Source organism: Dreissena polymorpha, chromosome 1, assembly GCF_020536995.1.
Source record: "Dreissena polymorpha isolate Duluth1 chromosome 1, UMN_Dpol_1.0, whole genome shotgun sequence".
Lineage (NCBI taxonomy): Eukaryota > Metazoa > Mollusca > Bivalvia > Myida > Dreissenidae > Dreissena > Dreissena polymorpha.
The window spans coordinates 210,835,462-210,842,932 of record NC_068355.1 but is presented as its reverse complement, the minus strand read 5'-3'; the positions used below and the strand labels follow the sequence as shown (position 1 = coordinate 210,842,932).

At 37.3% G+C, this 7,471-nt stretch overlaps 1 long non-coding RNA gene across 2 annotated transcripts; it reads left to right on the top strand.

Moving 5' to 3' along the window:
- Positions 1-1,529: 1,529 nt before the first annotated feature.
- Positions 1,530-3,363, top strand: LOC127864870 (uncharacterized). 2 transcript variants are annotated; one of them, XR_008042329.1, is made up of 4 exons: positions 1,530-1,687; positions 2,205-2,335; positions 2,786-2,907; positions 3,267-3,363. It is a non-coding gene; the product is annotated as an uncharacterized LOC127864870 (long non-coding RNA). The 2 variants fall into 2 exon arrangements; XR_008042330.1 differs by having other exon boundaries at positions 3,107-3,357.
- Positions 3,364-7,471: the final 4,108 nt, after the last annotated feature.

Here is a 7,471-nt window from a genome sequence, read left to right as displayed (position 1 = left end):
CTTTTTTTTTAAAGTTTATATACATTGTTAAAGAGTTTAACTGATGAATTACGCTGGGATAATAAAGTCATTTTGTAATGACCACAGCTTGTGGTTTAGGGTTTCTCAACCTCCACGCAGAGATTTGACTGGAACCATCATAGCTGGTTCAAACCCTTGCCTTCATAACCGACCACGTGATGAAAGCCTAGCCACCTGGTACAATAGTTTTACCGTTGTTAGTTTTACTTTTTTTTATTAAGGCAATTTATTTTTTATTATTAACCTAAACTTAAACACTATTTTCAAAATATAAATGAAAGTACATGTAATATAATTTTTCAAAGTATAATACTAAAAAAACACCTACCAAATCTGGTAGGATTATCTTGTTATGTCAGAGATGGCATGTTAGAGCAAGGAACCACAACTCTGCGTGGAGATTAAGTGTTTCTATTCCTCTTTGAATATACGTATCTTTATTCAATCTTAAAGGGAACTTTTCGCAGTTTGGTAAATTAACAAAATTAAAAAAAAATGTTTCAGATTCGCAAATCTTCGGTTTATTTATGATATTTGTGAGGAAACAGTATTTCTGAACATTTGCCATGGTCTAATATAGCCATTATATGCATCTTTTGACGATTTAAAAACCTAAAAATTATAAAGCGCGAAACGATTGAATAATTTGTTGTTGTCGTTTAAATTTGTGAAACTACGAATATTGCTTATATAACGTATAAAATACGCATGTAATGTATGCTTGGCAGGATAGGTAAGTTTGCTAATACGTTTGTACTTCAGGAATTCGGGGGTCACTGGTTCGAGCCCTGCTGCGTGCTACTTTTTTGTTTAATCCTTTTTTAATTTTTATTTTTGATTTTTTACTGGAGCTTTTAAAATTTCATGTTTACATTTATCAATATAAAGTATTTGATTACAAACTTCAAAACATGCCAAAATCTGTGAAAAGGCCCCTTTAACACTACACACATTTGATCAAAATGAGTATCGTATTTTTACATATAATTATTAGTCGCCCGCATGGTCCATTTTGCCCCGCATTAATTTTTTAAGCAGAGTTTTTATTTCTATTCATTTCATTTTGGTAAACCCTACATATTTTACGACACATACTGTTTATTGTTCTTTAAACTGTTATTAATGCAAAATGACACCATCTAATAAGCTGTATGCGCTTGGTAGATGTTCAGCAAATACTTACACAATGACTTTTGTTATTTTGCACCTTACGCTCACCTCTAATATCGCAAATTAAATACCACTGTACTTGTATTGCGCTCGATCGCTCACAAGTTTCGGAAGACTATTCCGTCGATCAATTGCTCAATGTATTGTTACTAAACCCAATGCGTTCTATGTTTCAAGCAAAAGTGTGATATTTTTATTTTTTTAATTACACTTTCTTCGGATTGTTTTCGTCAAATTAAGTTGTATCAAAATGTTGTTTATGTGTAAAAAGATAATTGCGTCAATAGAAAATCACACTTTGTCACGTAACGCTACGAAGGCGGATTTCTTCTTTTTTTGTACTCAAAGGGTAAAACTATGTCGTTTTAATATAAAAAATTACGTCTAAGATCTTCTTTATGTTTATTTCAAGTTCCACCATGTTACTTGAGCGATACTGCGTTTGCCGCGGGCATTCTACCCTTGGAGCAAAGTACTGTGACACCGCAAAATACTCGTACGTGACGTCACCATTTACGTCATTGATTATATATATATATATATATATATATATATATATATATATATATATATATATATATATATATATATATAGGGTATTTGTCGGATTTGGGAAATATCGATTTTAATTCACGAGTGATCAATAAAAATATTGTTTTCTATGATCATGAGTGAATAAAAATCAATTTTCACAGAATGCAACGAATTTTCTTTTTACTTTATGCAATTTACAAATTATTATATTTGTAAAATAACACACACGCTATTTGTAAAAAAAAAAGTTCAGGTAAAACAATATAAATGTCACTTTAATGATAGCGTGTGTTGATCTTATCACTTTAATCATAAGGGATAGAAACGATGCATTATTTGTGTGTGTGTATGTTTATTTTGTGTACCGGTAGTTTGTGCATATTTTATAACTTACGAGAGTACTTAAGAGTACCCGGGGTACTTTTAAGTAGGACATGAGCCGACAACGACCAATTTAGCAGTGCTTGCATTTCATGCAGAGTACCTGGTGTACGCCCATAATCCGGGCGGATTCGATTTCAAAAGTTCCGGAGCCGTGAACGCCGAGAACACGTGCGGCGACTCCGTGTCCACCGTCAGAGAGACGCTGATTGTGAACATCATCAGTACGGTACGTCAAGGGCCTCTTTTTCATCGCTCTAGAGAAACAGAAGTGTGCATGTTAAAGCCTTTTAAAGTTTGTCATATGCTAGGTTTAAGTTCTAAGTAAGGTGAGATGTTAATTGCATTCTCATTGGTGAATATTTTAACTGAGATGTGGCTATATTGCAAGGAAGTAATGTTTGTCAATAAATGCTATTTAATAAATGTTTCTATGAATTGAACGCGGTTGCACTATTCGTAAATAATAATTATTCAAATAAAAATTATCGACCAGAACCAACTCATATCTTTTATATGTATCTCGCTCTGGGAAAACGGGGTCATCTCTGAACGAAAATCCACCTTATGAAGAAAGTTTCGTCACAGATTAGCCTGTGCGGACTGCACATGCGTATCTGGGATGACGTTTTACGCTTTTTCCGTAGGCACCGTTGATTACTAATCCTGGGGGCTCCAGTGACGTCGCCGAGGACGTCAGCGGAACGTTGACGTTAAAGACGTTGGATTTTGTTACTTTCGATAAGTCTGATGCCACCTGCTCAATGACGAGCGCTGACGGAGGACCATTCGCCGTCACTGGTTAGTTCATGATCTCTCGTATTAGTGTAGAATCATTATTTTTTGTAGGGTATTAGTTTTCTTTGATTTCTTGGGTCGATCGATTTACGAATTTAACACAAACACATCTGAAAATAAACGACGCGTTTTCCTCATGCGTTTCCCAAATTCATTATTCCATGAATTGCGCTTTTATGGTATTTATTTGTTTTGTTTAAAGGAAGCCTCTTTATTAAAAATCCAGTTCAGGTGGACAGTGTCGTCCCTGATAAGCCTGTGGGAACTGCATAGGCTGATCTGAAATGACGCTTTAGCACGTGCATTAAGTCCAGTTTTCGCAGAATGAGACGTATATAAGCTCACGCACAGACGTCTTTCAGGCAACCAAATCGTAAAGACGGCTGGAGCTCTGGACTTTGAGACAAAGGCAACGTATAATCTTGCCGTCACGTGCACTGACGACCTTCTTCAAACCACGGATACTTACGTAGTCAAAGTCCAAAACGTCGTGAGTAACGTTGATATTAACGTATTGAATAACGTTGATATTTACGTGTTGAGTAAATCTTGATATTTACGTCTTGAGTAGCGTTGATATTTACGTCGTGAATAACGTTGATATTTACGTCGTAAGAAACGTTGATATTTACGTCGCGATTAACGTTGATTTGTACATCCTCACGAGAGCGTCTTTCTGATAAAATTGGTTTTAATGCATGCGCATTAAGTGTCGTTCAAGATTAGACAGTGCCTGTGCACGAAACGACACTTCAAGCAAATACATTTACCCATTTATGCCTAGTGGACTATCCCATTCTTCTAAATTGGATCAATTTATTTCCAAAAATAGGGATGTCGAGTATATTTATTTCTATATTTAGAATGTTTCTTACAGAAATTCCTTTAAGCAAACAGTGCAGACCCAGATGAGACGCCGCATCAAGCGGCGTCTCATCTGGGTCTACGCTGTTTGCCAATGCCTTTTTAAAGACTCTAGGCATAAATGGGTTTAGTCAAGTTCCAAACGAAACCCAATGTATACTGTATCATTTAAGGGTCCAAAGATAACGAGTTTGCCGACGGCGTCTTCTCTGAACGAGTGGCAGACTGCGGAAAAGCTACTCACGACGTTGACGTTAGCGAAGGACGCGGCTGACTGCGTTTAAACGTCACCGACGTATAACGAGTTTAACGTCAAATACGAGCCCGCCACAAAAGTTTTAAAACAGTATATACCTATTTATTTTGGCTCTACTGCATAAAACACCTCAGGCTTAATTTAACGCTATTGAGTTTGTTTTCTGCGTAACTTGGTGTCTCTGAGACTGGGGATCAAAAGAAAGCTTCCGCAGTGGTATTCGAACCCATGACCTCTCAGTCGCTAAGCGGACACAATATCCATTACGCCACGTCCATCTATACATATAGGATAGGCTTACATTTTTCTTCTATCTTTAGAAACATTGATGAACATAATTTCAGTATAAACAGTATTTTTATGTCGTCAGTTTACGTTATAAGTATTACCTTTCAGTAATGATCATATTCTTGCATCTAGTGACGCCATTCAAGTTCTACTTATTTAAACAACTTTTTTATGACGCCATATCCACTATTTTCAGTATGTATAATATTAAAATCGCCAAAAGACAAAATTGAAGTATATTTATAGAACAGAATAGGACAGTTTATTTGATGTAAGCATCAGTAACTTGCATGTACAAAAACAAAAATGCGTTTGCAGATAATACAAAACATACATTCTTTTGAAGACATGCCAGTAAATTAAAATAAATAAACATGTTTTCTTGAGAATGTCCCATATTTATGACGTCTTTACGACTGCACGATTTCTTTTAGTATGGGTTATCTACTACGTCAGCGAGGCGGTTGCGGGGCGGTCGCTTAGCTACGACACGAACCCCTTTTACAACCTGCACATTGAGTACAGCGACGCCGCGGGGGTCAAAGGGGCGGAGAAGATTTTCACCGTCCATATTAACGATAACAAAGCACCGACGAGCGACAACCTTAGCAGTAAGCCGAACAACATATGCTTGATTAAGGACGCCTTGCGAGAATTCTTCAGAGTTATTTAGATACTTTAAAAATAAATTCTAGTAATACTTATATAGTATTGTATCAACTTTGATCCATCTTTGTATTGCGCATTATGTCTTTTTGTTTGCCAAACGACGTTACTTTACTGTATTACGTTGACGTCACTTCTTGTGTTTATGCTTCGAATCATACTACTGATGACAGCTATGGCCGAAACATGATTTATGTTTAAGATAACCAAAAAAAAAACAAACGTGTTTGTTAAAATTAAAACGTGTTTATGAAATTTATTGATTTAATATAATTCCTTTAGTCTCCCGATATAACGTCTTACGGTTTGTTTTAATTAAAATCGTTTAAACAGCTTTGTGTGCCTTATACGATATGGTAATCACGTGACAAAAAAAGATGGTGACGTCCAAGCCGAGACAGGTATTTTTCGCCGTTTTATACGCTTTAATACTTGTATTAATTGTTTAAATGCCGCTCACTTTCCTACCATATAAGCAAGAGGGCAGGAGCTGTAATTTTGTGACCCGCTAAGACATTTCACAGCGTAAAGTCGATGTATAGCGCGAATATTGATACGTTATTCACGCTTATCCATTTATTGCCGATATGGCTGGAAAGTGAGGGACATTTTAACAATTAACAAACGTAATAAATGGTATACTACGGAATCCGGATAATGCCGTCTACTAGTATAATCTCGCCCTTCTTTCAGCAAAGGCGACACTAGACACACAAAGAGATACACGATATTTTGCGCGACAGTCTCGGTGACGCACGATATATTTAACACGATATATCGCGTTTGTGTAGGTAGTCAAAAAGGCAATATATCGTGTTAAATATATCGTGCGTCGCCGCGACTGTCGCGAAAAATATCGTACGTTGCCGCGACTGGCGCGAAAAATATGGTGCGTTGCCGAGACTGTCGCGACAAAATATCGTGCGTCGCCGCGACTGTCGCGAAAAACATCGTGATTCGCTTCGTGTGTCGTGTTCAAAGGGCGACACTAGACACACGAAGCAATGAATGATAGTTTGCGCGGCAGTCGCGGCGACGCACAATATTTGTACTGTTTAAAGGATTCCGTAGTATACGACATCGTAAACTACATGTCAAGGCATGAACGTCGCCATCATGTTTGTCACGTGATTATCCCATCTGCCTATATGACTAACATTTTATATTTGTGCAAGCAAAAGATGTTAGAATTTCTTATAACAAATTCTTTCTGAAATTTTCCATATCAAACACATAAGATTTACCCAATGAGCTTTTTTATTTTTACCATGAGATTTCCTGTTTTACATAGTTTTACAGACATTGTATTTAATTATCCTCGCTCTAGGAGAACGTGTCTCAATGCATGTGCGTTAATTGCTTTCCCGGAAAAGCCTGTGCAGTCCGCACAGCTTTATAAGGGACGACACTTTGCGCTGGCACCGGATTTGAAGTTCTTTAAACGAAACACACAATAACAGCGGAAAGTGTCGTCCTTGATTAGCCTGTTCGGAGGACTAGTTTTATAGAATCAACCTTATTTTGGATCACGATGCCATTGAGTTGCTTTAAGAATCTTCAAACTGTTTTATTGAGTCTTCAAACGATTTTACCAGTCGTCATAGGGTTGCCTATTACAAAACTTAGCCTCGTCGCAAAAGACTTCAGCGCTACCTTAACTGGTTCCCCGTTGAATATAACCGTTGACTATAATATACAACAGGTACAGGCTAATGTATCGGCGATTTTAATTGGATAACGCGAAGACCAATCGGAACGTTGATTATTACTGTCGGGAATTCATGACGTTAACGTTTATCCGCTAACATGCACGCGACGTCATGTATACTATCGACGTCACTTTTCATGTTGTATATTAAACAACTTCGTATGAACGTCTAATAAAATGTCGAAACTAACGCAACTGTTTTCGTATTTCGCAGTTTTTTAAAACCATACGATCATCATACGCAATAATAACGAGCTTTTATTCTTACCTGTCAGCTGTCAAAAAGTTCGGGAAATGTTTTGTTTCCGGTTTGGAAATGGTACACGGATTACTTCCCCTGAACCTCGTATAATCTCGCGATATGTTAACCGGTCCAAATTTGGACCGGTAAAATTAGCCTGTATCGATCCCTATATAGAGAGTAACGATAGATAAGGGGAGGTAACCAATCTAAGCGCTACCGACACCGTGTTTACCGCTACCGGAAGTGACGTGGAAAACGATAACGTCATCTACAGTATGCTGTCCTGTACCCCGAATGCCACGTGCCCTTTCATCATGTCTCCGAGTAGGTTGTTCAGTAAGCATTTTACGCGGAGTGAATCATTTACGCGGTAATGAAGTGTATAAAGATTTCCGCCCTGTTATGGAAACGCCCCATAGTTGATCTAAGAGTGTGCTTTAGATTTAATAACCATAATAAGTGGTTCGATTCAAAAATTAGCTTTTGGGGAATACGAGTTAACATAAATGCACTGAATAATGTATCACAAAAAGCCATTCAC